This window comes from Aotus nancymaae, unplaced genomic scaffold (assembly GCF_030222135.1).
Source record: "Aotus nancymaae isolate 86718 unplaced genomic scaffold, 86718_ANA_hifiasm-v0.15.2.pri h1tg000117l, whole genome shotgun sequence".
Lineage (NCBI taxonomy): Eukaryota > Metazoa > Chordata > Mammalia > Primates > Aotidae > Aotus > Aotus nancymaae.
In genome coordinates this window covers 5326223-5338395 of record NW_026988532.1, presented here as the reverse complement: position 1 = coordinate 5338395, position 12173 = coordinate 5326223, and the positions used below count along the sequence as shown (strand labels likewise).

General features: G+C 34.7%; 1 long non-coding RNA gene across 1 annotated transcript; it reads left to right on the top strand.

The window, feature by feature from the left end:
* The first annotated feature begins 247 nt into the window (after positions 1 to 247).
* Positions 248 to 8636, top strand: LOC105726782 (uncharacterized). The gene is made up of 3 exons (XR_001109635.2): positions 248 to 647; positions 3546 to 3675; positions 8438 to 8636. It is a non-coding gene; the product is annotated as an uncharacterized LOC105726782 (long non-coding RNA).
* Positions 8637 to 12173: the final 3537 nt, after the last annotated feature.

The window sequence follows — 12173 nt, the reverse complement described above, 5'->3', positions numbered from 1 at the left end:
AAGATTTTTATTACAGAATATCCAAATGATTATTATTTCAACAACATAAAAATTATTATTGAGATATATTACATTGTGTTTTTCATTCTAAAGTTTTCAAAATTCAGTGTTTCTTTTATGCTTACAGCATATATAAATTCAGGCTCTGAATTTTCATTGCAAATGTGACATGTATCTATAGATACTATAAAATGTAGAGTTCAAGTAGTTTCATCTAACAAGTTCTTTCAAAATTATCTTTCTTTAAAAATGTGTATCATGTACCAAAATGTTTTTAATATCTGCATTTTGTAAAAAACAAAATTTCTTTATAATTTATAATTTGGTTTTCAAATAAAAGCATATGAATTAAAAATCTACAGATGTTCAAATTGCACAACTTCGTTAATTATTTTGTTTATTTGGTGTTACATTCATCAAATTCAAAGGAACATTGCCTGAATTGAAGAGTAATTATAACTTTATTAATATCTAAAAAGCTCCCTTCACATTTTTCTTTTCTTTTGCAGGCAAAGCCTATGACTCTGTGAATTATTTTTAAAAAACCTAAATATTGACTCATGATAGAAAAATGCAGACTCATATCTGTATATGTACAGCTTCAGTTTCAACACTGTCTCTTATTTTACACAACTCAACCTATTTAAGTAGGTCACAATGAGGTTTTCCTTTCATTTTCATTGGTGCTTCAAATTTTTTCACTGATATGCCCTGTGACGTTAGTGAGAAAACATCAACCATATTGTCACTTTCCGTCTTTGATTATTGAATAATTGTTAAGCATTATTTTATTTCATGAATAATCTTGAGTTTGAATTAACAGTGCAAGTAAGTCTTTGTAGGACTCCACAATTCAGCCATTGAACATTTGCAACAGGCATAAGATCATTAAATTGTTTTTTCTCTTTCAATGGTTCCCAAAACTATTGATATTCATAGTATTTGCATGTATATTCCAAAAACTTCTAAAAACTTCATCCCTGACACTTTTTATACTCTTTACTTCAAAAAACTGAAGACAAATATTTTAAATATGTGTGACATAATCCAATAAAGCCATAAGAGAAACATTAATCTGTTTCAGAATTCCAAGAAATTTGAAACATAATGTAATCTAGCAGAAATTTCTGCTTTGAGAGATTTAAATAATTTTAAAATTTTTGATGATATAAATTCAATTTCTTAGGCTATAAATGGAAATAGCATTTCTTTATAAATTTGAAAATCTTTTGAAAAAAGGACATGCCCAAAGTATTAATTGATCTTTGTACAATTAATCTAAACCTAAAATATGAAAATGTTAAAATTTTAAATTAATTGATCATCAATACTATTAGAAAGATCTTATATGGGCAATTTGTTGGTGATAAACACCTTTTAACTCTTTCTTGTGAAATATATAAATTTTTTTTAAGATGGAGTCTCACTCTGTTATTCAGGCTGGAGTGTAGTGGTGCAATCTTGGCTCACTGCAACCTCCGCCTCCTGGGTTCGAGTGATTCTCCTTCCTCAGCCTCCAGAGTAGCTGAGATTACAGGTGCCTGCCACCAGGCCCAGCTAAATTTTTTGTATTTTTAGTAGAGATGGGGTTTTACTATGTTGGCTAGGTTGGTCTCAAACTCCTGACCTCAAATGATCTGCCTGCCTTGGCCTCCCAAAGTGCTGGGATTACAGGTGTAAGCCATCGCACCAGGCCTGTATTTTTCTTTTATTCATAATTTTCTAACAAAATTTTTATAACTGAAATAATTTATTTTTACTCTCTGTCCATAGAATCATAACACCTCATTTTTTGAATGAGATTGATTGAATGAGGCAATCAATTTAAATAAAAATTAAATACGTGGGTTCCTACACAGTGAAGTTGTTGCTGAGAAGCTTGGTATACTGTTACAAGGAGTACTTATAATTTGGATTATTTACCTTGATTACTTATCTTAGCCCATGTTTTACCTTATGTTAGGTATCTTATTACATAAATTATTTATCTTAGCCAATGGTCTACCTTTCAGCTTTGGAAATTCAGTGACAATTGTCTTGCTGAAATAGACTCATTTCAGGTGTTTCCAAGAGAATAACGGATCAAACCAGAATTTTTATGCATTTATGTCTTAAATAAATGTGACCTATAGATGTCTTAAATAAATGATGTCACATAGATGGAAACACTGAATTAAATAAATGTGAAAATATAACATCATTAGAAGACTTTTTGGTGAGGATAGTATCAGAACAAATTAAATTAAATAAAGCAGCCCTGTAAATTATTTAACTTTGGATTGACCTAATCAACCATACTGGAAATACTCAAAATGCTCCCAGCCTTCCATGTCACCACACCACTCAGAGCCTTACCATCAGCAATGGAGCCTGTAGTCTATTCTTTCCATCAGCTTTGGCTCCTGCCCCCTTAGACAGGCCTTGGTTGAGCACTTTCAATTTTTACTTTACTTACTCTCCTTCTAAGGTCCAAAGTTGATCAATTTGCCCAACCTGTCCCTTTTTCCCTACTATTTTTTCATGAGTTATATAAATCCAATAAGTGTATACTCAATTTTCATAAGCTTGAGAGATAGCTTCTTTGAGACAATTTTTAAAAAATATTAATGTATCATTTTTACAGTATAACTTTAGAGGATGCATATATTTTCAATTTATATTCACATTTCTAACTTCTGAGGGATCCTCAGGGTAATTCTCCAAGTACTGACAAAAGGAAAGAAAAATAGGATACACACAGGAATTACAAGTGCTGAGTCTACAGAGTGAATATATGTGAATTGAGAAGTATTTAAAGGTATCAGCTGACCCAATCTATTGTCTTTACTTTCTCATATACCTCATTTATCTATGAAATGTTTTCAGAGGGAGAGACTTTTTAGTCATTCTCAGGATTTAGGTTTCAGATGCATGATTGTGGACAGACAAATGATCAGAAACTATTTTCCAGGACTTCCATACAGATTTGAAACAAAACAAAAATGGAATTTATTTTAAAGTATCTTGTTTTTTTATTTTTTAAATATCTAATGAGCACGATTTATGGTCGAAGCATACATATGAATAAACTTTGTGACAGGAGCAATTTAGCATTTCAGATTGCCATTCATTGAACTCACAACCGTTTAATAAGTACATGTTCTTAAAAGTCAGGGTAGTTTTTAGAGCGCCTTTTTGTTCCATTATACCTTATGCATTTCACCTAGTAATGTACTGATTATTATACCTTAAAAATCAAATCAAAGCAAATTACAAATGCCAACTATAGATTGTGACAATTTATTAGATTCATCGTACATTCCATTTTAAAGAAATATTAACAATATTTTCATATTCTTTTCTTTCTAATGAAAGAATATTATGTTAGCAAAATTATAACACCTTGGCTTCTTGGCCTATCAATTTTGAGTGTTTCCTATAACATCAGTGTTTTGTTTCTAAGTTATTTTACTGCAGCAGGCAGGACATCTAACTGAATACATTGCTTTTCTGAAACAGCCTGGACTCTAATTCTGTAGCAGTCCTGTTACATTACCATCTTTCAGGAGGCCTGTCACTAAGTCATGGCAGTAGGAAAGAGGAGCCGGAAAGGAACATTGATGAGGGCAGTTGCATTTGGTGATTTCCCAAGAGGAGACGAACACCAATCTACTGAAGGACTTTGGCTGCCAGCAGGTAAAATCAGGACATTGCCTTTATTTCCAACATATTGGGAATGTTTAATTCTGCCTTTCTCAGCTGGATGGAGAATACTCTGACAGACCCTGACCTTTCATGAGTGAAATCAAGGAATCTGAAGGTTATTTTACATCCTCCTAGCAATAAATTCAGAAGCTTTACAATCTGCATGAAAAAAAGTATGTAGCCTCGAGATATTTTTTTAAGTAATAATCTATTTGTTTGTTGCAATTTCAGAAAAAAAAAACATATTCTATGGCATTCATTGGGTTTTATCTTTGATCTACTAAATGTAGATAATGACAGTTCCTTCAGAAGAAAGGTTTTCTTATCTTTCTGGTATATAATGGCCGATGTAACAGTAGATAAGAAAGGCATAAACATCATTCATAATCTCAAGATGCAAACTGGTTTTCTCTAATTTGTGCACAATGGCATCTGAGACATCTCTCTGGTGGCTAGCTTCATGACCTATTGTTCACCTGTGGGGTCCCACCCTCCATTCACACTGGTCATTCCCTGTCATATGCTTTCACAACATCATGGATTTACCCATGGGCTGTTCCTCTTCCTGGGAAATTCTCATCCCTCTTTGCCTTCCCTGCTGGACCACACTTCAGTTTTTCCATGAGTCCTTCTTTAAACACTGTAATCTGGTAAATTCAGATGTCTCTTCTTTGTGCTCTCATACCACCTAGTGTAGTCTGTTATCCTAGCACCTTTTACTTGAAATGTGAGACTGATTATTTATTTAACATGTAGCAACAGTGTCTCAATTGTCTTTTTGTCGCCAATGCATAGCATACTTGCTAAAATGCAGCAGGCTTATATTCATTATTTAAATAAATGCATTAATGGAATTTGCTTTTTAATGCTTCTTAAAAAGAGAATAAGCTCTTCCCCATAATTTAAAGTTGAACATATTTCACAATTTTAATAGTAACTTTTTCCCAACAAAAAGCTTGTTACAGAAAATAAACTACATATTTTTATGTTTCTATGTTCTCTAAATTATATTCACCGCCACCACTATTTTAATCTTGAAGTTTATAAAAATATTTTAAACCAGTCTAAATGTGCATATCATTCATTTATTCATGGATTCTACTAGTTTTTCCTTGTGTCTACTCCCCTTATATCTAATTTTCAAGAACACACCCTGTAAACGCTACACCTTTTATCTAATTACCTCTATTGGTAAAAGCCCACTTTTGTTAAATCCAGCTCTGCTAACTCAATCCAACCCAATTATCCAAGAGAGGAACCAATTAATCTATAATTTTGCTCCTTTCTTTTCTCCTGTTATATTTACTCCCCTTTCTTTATGTTTCCCTAATGAAAGACTTCTCACAGACATGGAAACATGCTCTCTCCTGCTTTAAAGAACAGTTTTCCCACTCTACATCCTCTCTTGCTATTAATTAATTTTCTTCCCTCTAGATTGAGTACTCCTCAGAAGTCGCTGATGCTTACAAAGGCAATTCCTTTTCTTTGCACTCTCTTGAACCACTTTGGTCAAGCTTTCCCTGACACCCCATCAGCTTAACCTGCCCGAATTAAGGTCATCAATGACCTCATGCTTGTCAGCTACAGCTGTTAATTCTCAGTGCTCATCTTGGAGCTCATTTTAAGTAACCATCAGCAGGACTGATGAGAATAGTTGATTGCTATCTCCTCTTTAAAATAATCTCTACGTTTGACTTTCGTAACACCTCACCTATTGTTTCCAAGACTATGGTGTTTGCCCCAAGTGCAGTCAAGAAGTTTATTCATTGTCTATAGAAAAGTGGAAAATGGTAACATGACCTACTAAAATGCTTTGTTTTATTTTCACCATTAGCTGGCAATGCTGTTTCCTGGAAAGAAAAAGATGCCTTTTTGTTAGGCTGCTTTTTAGGAATCGTAGTTGCTGTAAAATTTTAATAATTTATATTTAATCTTCATGTTAGAACTTTTTTAGCCTTTAATCCACACAGAATCAGCTGGAAGCTCACCTTCTCAGACAGAGTATGTTTGTGACAGTTTGCAATTGTTTAAGCTCCTTTGCAAAGTGGTTTGTATCTCCAGTCCCTGTGGATTCAGCGTTTGAACAATGGGTTCAAATAAAAGTGAAGCACCAGGGAATATAAAGGTAAAGAGATTATGACTTAGTTCAATTCTGCCATTCTATGTTAAACTCGGATTTTTTATTTGTGTCTGGAATGTAAAGTAGGGAAATACAGAGTGAACTGCAATGTGAAATGTTTTTGTTTGCTGTATGCTTTAGGGCATACAAGAAATGTTCTACTGAATTTGAATAATATTTTAAATGGCAATTTACTATTATTTTAGCTGTTTGTTTTAAAAATAAATAGGAAATGAGAAACTGCAATTTTATTACAGATTAATGTGAAAACATACTAATTCATTTCATTGCTTGCACTGTGAAATTATTTTTATATATTTTTTTTGTTGAAATTGGATGGCTTAAACAACAGAAATGTATTGTCTCACAGTTCTGGAAGCTAAAAGTTCAAAATTAAGGTGTCAAAAGGTGGTTCCTTCTGAGGATCATTAGGGAATGATCTATTCCAGGCCCCCTCCCCCTTTTATTTTGGCTTTTGGTGGCTGTCTTCTCTCTGGGCTTTTCACATTATCTACCCTCACTGTGTATCCATCTCTGTTTTCAAATTTCCTCATTTTATAATAATGCCAGTCACATTCAACTATGGCCCACTCTAATGACCTCATTCTAAGTTGATTAACTCTGTAGAGGCTGCATCTCCGAAAAATGTCACATTCTGAGGAACTGGGGGTTAGGACTCCAATATATATTGTGTGTCGGGTGGGGATGAGGACATATATTTTACATTTAACAAAACAAAAAAAGTTAACTGTGCTTTCAATGTCTGGCCGTAATTATCTTTTATTTCACTTCATGGTCCATATAAAAATAATTTTGTTGTATAAAGAAATGAGTGTTAAAAAAATATCCACTCCAGGTGTCAACTATTTCAGATATATTGATTACACCTTAGCCTCCTAATTTTGCACTTAAAACTTGCTGACCACATCTTAACACGTTTTTAAATACCTCTATGCACTAAAATCTTGCACATTTATATCTCTGGCTCCAGCTTTTCCCCTGAACAGTAATTCGCATTTCCAAATGCTTTCTACTATATCACTGGGATGTCTTATAAATAGGACTCCTTTTTTTTTTTTTTTTTGGTGCCTACACTATATCTGAAATGTAAGAAAATCTTATTCTTCTTACCTTCAGAATATAATCAAAATTTGACTATTAAACCACCGTTAAGATTATGGCCCAGGTCACCAACATCTCCAGCTTGAATATTTTACTAGACTCATGCATATAGCTGACCTCTCCTTGTATATGCTTACCCTGTTGGCATTAACCTCAGCAAAGCAGTCGATATATTTAATATTGTAAAACATTATATTTAATTTTTTAAAACAGTCTTACGGTTTTCTGTTTTCTTTAGAGTACAAGCCGTGGCCCTAAACCTACAATGGCCTATGGGTACCTGATACGTCTACACCTCATTTTCTTCCTCTCATTTCTTAACTGCTGTCACAATAACTTACTGTTTCCCTCTCCATATACCTGTGCTAGTCATTGAACATATCAGGCATTCACTCTCCTTAGAAACTTTGCTCCTGGTATTTAATTTTTTTACAAAAATTTGTGCTTAAGAAATTCACAGGATTTCTCCCCAACTCCATGTTTTCTGTGGGACTTTCTATGGTTAATGTATTTAAAACTATATTTCCTCTCAATATATTGTGTCCATTGTGAGTTGCTTTTTCTAGTATTTTTCTAGCACTTAATCACTATATGTTCTGTATACTTATTTTCCTTGTTCTCTCACTGGAACATATCTGACAAACTCCCGTGAATCAGTGAAAACTTTAGGATTACTTTTTTGTCTTTTGTTTATTGCTTTATGTACAGGCATTTCGCTGGCTGATTTTAAGTATTCAATAAATATTATTTAATTGAATTTTTGGAAAGTGAATTCACAAACAAAACTCAAAATTTTAAGTAGGTCTCAGTTTGTTAAGAAAAAAACTGACAAATGTTTTAGATAAGGTTCCACCAGCTGCTACACTAGACATACCTAAGTTGTTAGCAGATTGACTTTGCTTAAGTAGTAGTTTGATAAATGCATCCTATGTCAACAGTTATTCCTTAAATGATGATTCAGGATTCTGATTTCTTCTACGGCATGAATCAACCATCTTCACACACAGTTTTTAAGATCATCTTGGGAGGTGTGTTCATTATAAGAACACTCTGGGAACATTTTTAAGGGCCTATCCTTGAATTGGTTTTCAAAATTTCCAGTCATATTCCATGGGCTAGCACTCAGTCGGATGGCTACATTAGCCATCTGTCTGGTTAGAGGAGGAAATGGATGTGATAAAGAAGTAACATGTCTGACAGAGCAAACAGTGTAAAGGACAAAATAAACATAGAATATCTGCTTAAATTTGAGTATCTAGTAATGCACATTAGTGTTCAATGCATTATAAAGACATAATTATAATTTTTTTAAAGCAGTTAAAATGTTTAAGTTTCAGTGTTTCAAATATATAATTGTGGCTGTCTTGCTTATTCAACAAAAAAATTCAAGGAGAAATGCATGTTTATTATGAAACTTGTCCGAACAGTTATTGGCATTGTTGCATTTGGTATCGTTTTATGTTTACCTAGCAAGTGGATTCTTAAAACTAATGTAGTATTATGTTTCTACAGCTGTTCTTGACAATCTGAACATCTGGTTTTGTAAACTACTTGTAACAAAAACTTCACAAGCTGAGATTCATCCTCAAGGGCACAACTGGCATTTAAAGAACTTTTAGTGAAAACTTATTTTAAGGTCAAAGAATAAAGCAGAATCAAAAGATATGTTGACTCTTTGCCTGGAGGAAAATAAGAAGTAGATTTAACTTTTCTACATATGATGGTAATTATTTTAATTTTGACACCTACATTTCCCAAATTAGATTCCATACAGCAGTAGTTATGTGATATGACCAATATGGAAAATGTTTTGTTCCACTAACAAATATTTTTATATTAGCTAGGTATTGTGGTGTACTTCTGTGGCCCAGCTACTTGGGAGGCTGAGGCAGAAGATCACTGGATGCCAGGAGGTTGAGGCTGCAGTGAACTGTGATTGTATGTGATTGCACCATTACATTCCAGCCTGAGCAAAAGGACAATGCCCTGTCTCTGAAAAAAAAAAAATAAACTAACAAAAGACAAATTAGGAAAAGAAAAATATTTTATGTCGCAATTCTCCTCTAGGAGCGTCAAAATAGCCATTAATACAGTAAAGTCACTGAGACTTTTTTCATTTTTGTTTAGCTGGATTTAAAAGTATGTTCACTCTTATAACTTGCTGTGGAGAAATTGTTTTGACAATGAAACTATTTTCTCGCCTTGATATCCATTGTATTCGTTTTCTGGGCTGTAACAAAATACCACAAAATAGTGGCTTTGAACAACAGAAGTATATTGTCTCACGGTTCTGAAGCCTAGAAATCTGAAATCAAGGTATGGACTGGGCCATGCTCCTTCTGAAACTTGTAGAGAAAGGATCCATCCTTGCCTCTTCCTGTTTTTGGTAGTCCAGATGTTCCTTGGTCTGTGGCAGCATAATTCCAATGTTTGTCTCTTTTTTCATATGTGTTCAAATTCCTTTTTTTTAAAAAATGACATCAGTTGTGTTAGATAATGGCTCATCCTAATGCCCTCATTTTTGCCTGATTATATTGATGAATAACTTATTTCCATACAAAGTCATATTCTGGGTTACCAGGGTATAGGGCTTTAAGAGGTATATTTTTGTGTGGGGCACAATTAAACTTGTAATGTCTGTTAACATGTTCTCTGAGGAACATAATTTGGTTTATACTATGCTACATAATCACTCCTCTTATCTATTGCAGTGGAAAGGTGGGTGTTGTATGTGTGATTTTTAAATTGTGCAAAACATACAAAAACTTCAGAGCTAAAGAAAAATACGTAAAGTTAACAGGTATTCCATAACCATAATTTATGTAATCTATCCCTATTAATGAGTACTAAACTGCCAATAACATTAATAAAAATGACTCCAAATTCATAATCTGCTGACAATTGTTGAGTAATGTCATTGTAAAATGTTAAAAAGTATATATCTTAATACTATTACTGCAAAGATAAAGTTGAGAATGTCAACCATAACACTTGAGAATGTACATCATACATGCTTTTAGTTTATCTGGAATCAAAGCCTCTATTTATTTATTTATAGGAGAATTTAAAATATAATATTCATCTAATTTCTGCTTTATATTTCAAGTTAGTTAAAACCAATTATTTAGGGGCCATTTTAAATACACTAATCTACACATATATTTATCACTCTAAATATATTCTTCAAGTTAATCGGTTAATCAACACCAACCTGAAACAGTGGAAATATTGTGAATTTATTTTGGTATTAGCTACAAGACACATGCATATATATTTATGTAAAAGTATATATTTTTGTTCCAAAGTAAATATGTGAAATCAAAACACATTGCATTTAACACCCTACTGATAATCTGAAGACATAAAAAAATATTTTTGAATGTATGTAATCATTTTGTGTATCAGTGTTTAAAGTACACGATATTTAAAAATTGTAGTTCAAGGGGAATTTGCTTTTCCTTGAGAAATTAGATATCTAATAAATGAGTATTACACAAAGTTTTCTATAAGTTGCTAAATAATACTTTCTATACAGTTTCAGGACAATTTACAGATACGAGTTAAACTTCAGAAAAAGCAGAAATAAAATGCGAGTTAATTAAACCATTGTTTTATAAAGTCCTTGCATTCTACACATCCTGAAAGAGAAAAGAACTAAATTTATTATTAGCTATTCAGATTTAATCTATGTTTTATGTTCCGTTATACAAATGGAATATCAAGATCATGTTCTCAGATTTTGTAAAACCCATTTGTGACACTTCAAAAATGAATGGCTTTTATGTTTCTTATAACAAAACCACTGTTCTACTATACACAGAATTTCTAGGTGCCAATTCATACAAGAGTCACCTTACACATATCATTCAATTTAATCAACAACTACCTGAAAATGTGGTAACATGAATTTACTTCAGTATTAATTGCAGCAATTCAACTCAGGGTATTCTGTCATCCCCCTCCCCATTCTCCATACCAGACTAAGCATGCATTAATACTTCAATCATTTGTAATACAAAGGTAAATTTAGCTAGTTCATTATTTTGGTGGTCTTGTATTACAGGATGCTTAGAGCACACGTTTTTCAGCTGGAAACCTATTTAGCAGTGGTATCTTTGCCCAAGTTTTGTTCAGGCTTGCTGGGCTTATTCTACCTAGTTGGTTTAGCCCACTGAGCTTGGCTTGCACTACTGGCCTGGATGCCACATCTGCCAAGGGCAAGCCAGGCACTGAGCAGTGAGGGATATGTGAGTGGGTGTGGGGTCCAGCCACTGTGCACAGCCTTGTTTTCTGGCAGTGGTGGAATGGGCAGCTCCAGGCACCAGCACAGGCACTGACTCCATGTGAGACTGTGACTGGATCACGGGTAATGCAAGCAGCTTCTGCTGTGGGCACTGGAGAACACAGTTATTCCTGAAAGCTTGGAGATGCCAGAAACTGTAGAGCCCCAAAGAGGATGTCACAGCCTTGGCTCTGGAATCCGCTAGGACTGGGGTCCCCAAAGGGCCACAGCTCTTCTGTAGTTCTCCTCACCCACAATGTGGCAAGTTGGGGACATGTTTCTGACCTGTTTGTGTTACAATCTTTCAGTTCTGCCATTTGGCGGGTCCCAAGTTCTTATCCCATGTCCAGGATGAATGAGGTATGTGGGCAACTAGGGAGTAAGAGGCAGGGAGCAGCTTCACTGAGTAATAGAATAGATGTTAGGAGACCTGAAGTGGGCAACTCCTTCCCACAGGCAGGTCACTTCTGTGGGAAGGAGTTGCCCACTTTGCCTACTTCATTGCCAATAATGTCCAGCTCTTAGCAGAGAGGAAACCTGTAGTTAGTAGCTCCTTTCCCTCAAGCAGGTCATTCCAACAAGTTGAAGAGACCTCAAGTGGGTACCTCCATCCCACAGCTGATTGCTCTGAGGTCTGTGGGAGTCTGGCTGAGTCCAGGGTTTTTATGGGCTCAGAAGGGAGGAAGTGCATGCCAATTGTTCCATGGGCAGGCCTGGAAAAAGCAACATAAAGTTTCATTCTGGGCAGTGGATTCCATTTAGAACTGGAAGCCTGGCCCATGGGCTTCTGGCTGTTCCTGGCTTGAAGGTGGGGTTTTACCCAGAGACCTGCTCCTTTCTGCCCTAGGAACTTGTCTACCTCCTGTCATCAGCATGCTGCCCACAGTGCCCAGGCAGTGGGTGCCTGGAGACCCATGCTGAGTGGCCCTGAGCCCCCTCTCTGGCCAACCTCCCATGAATGTTAGT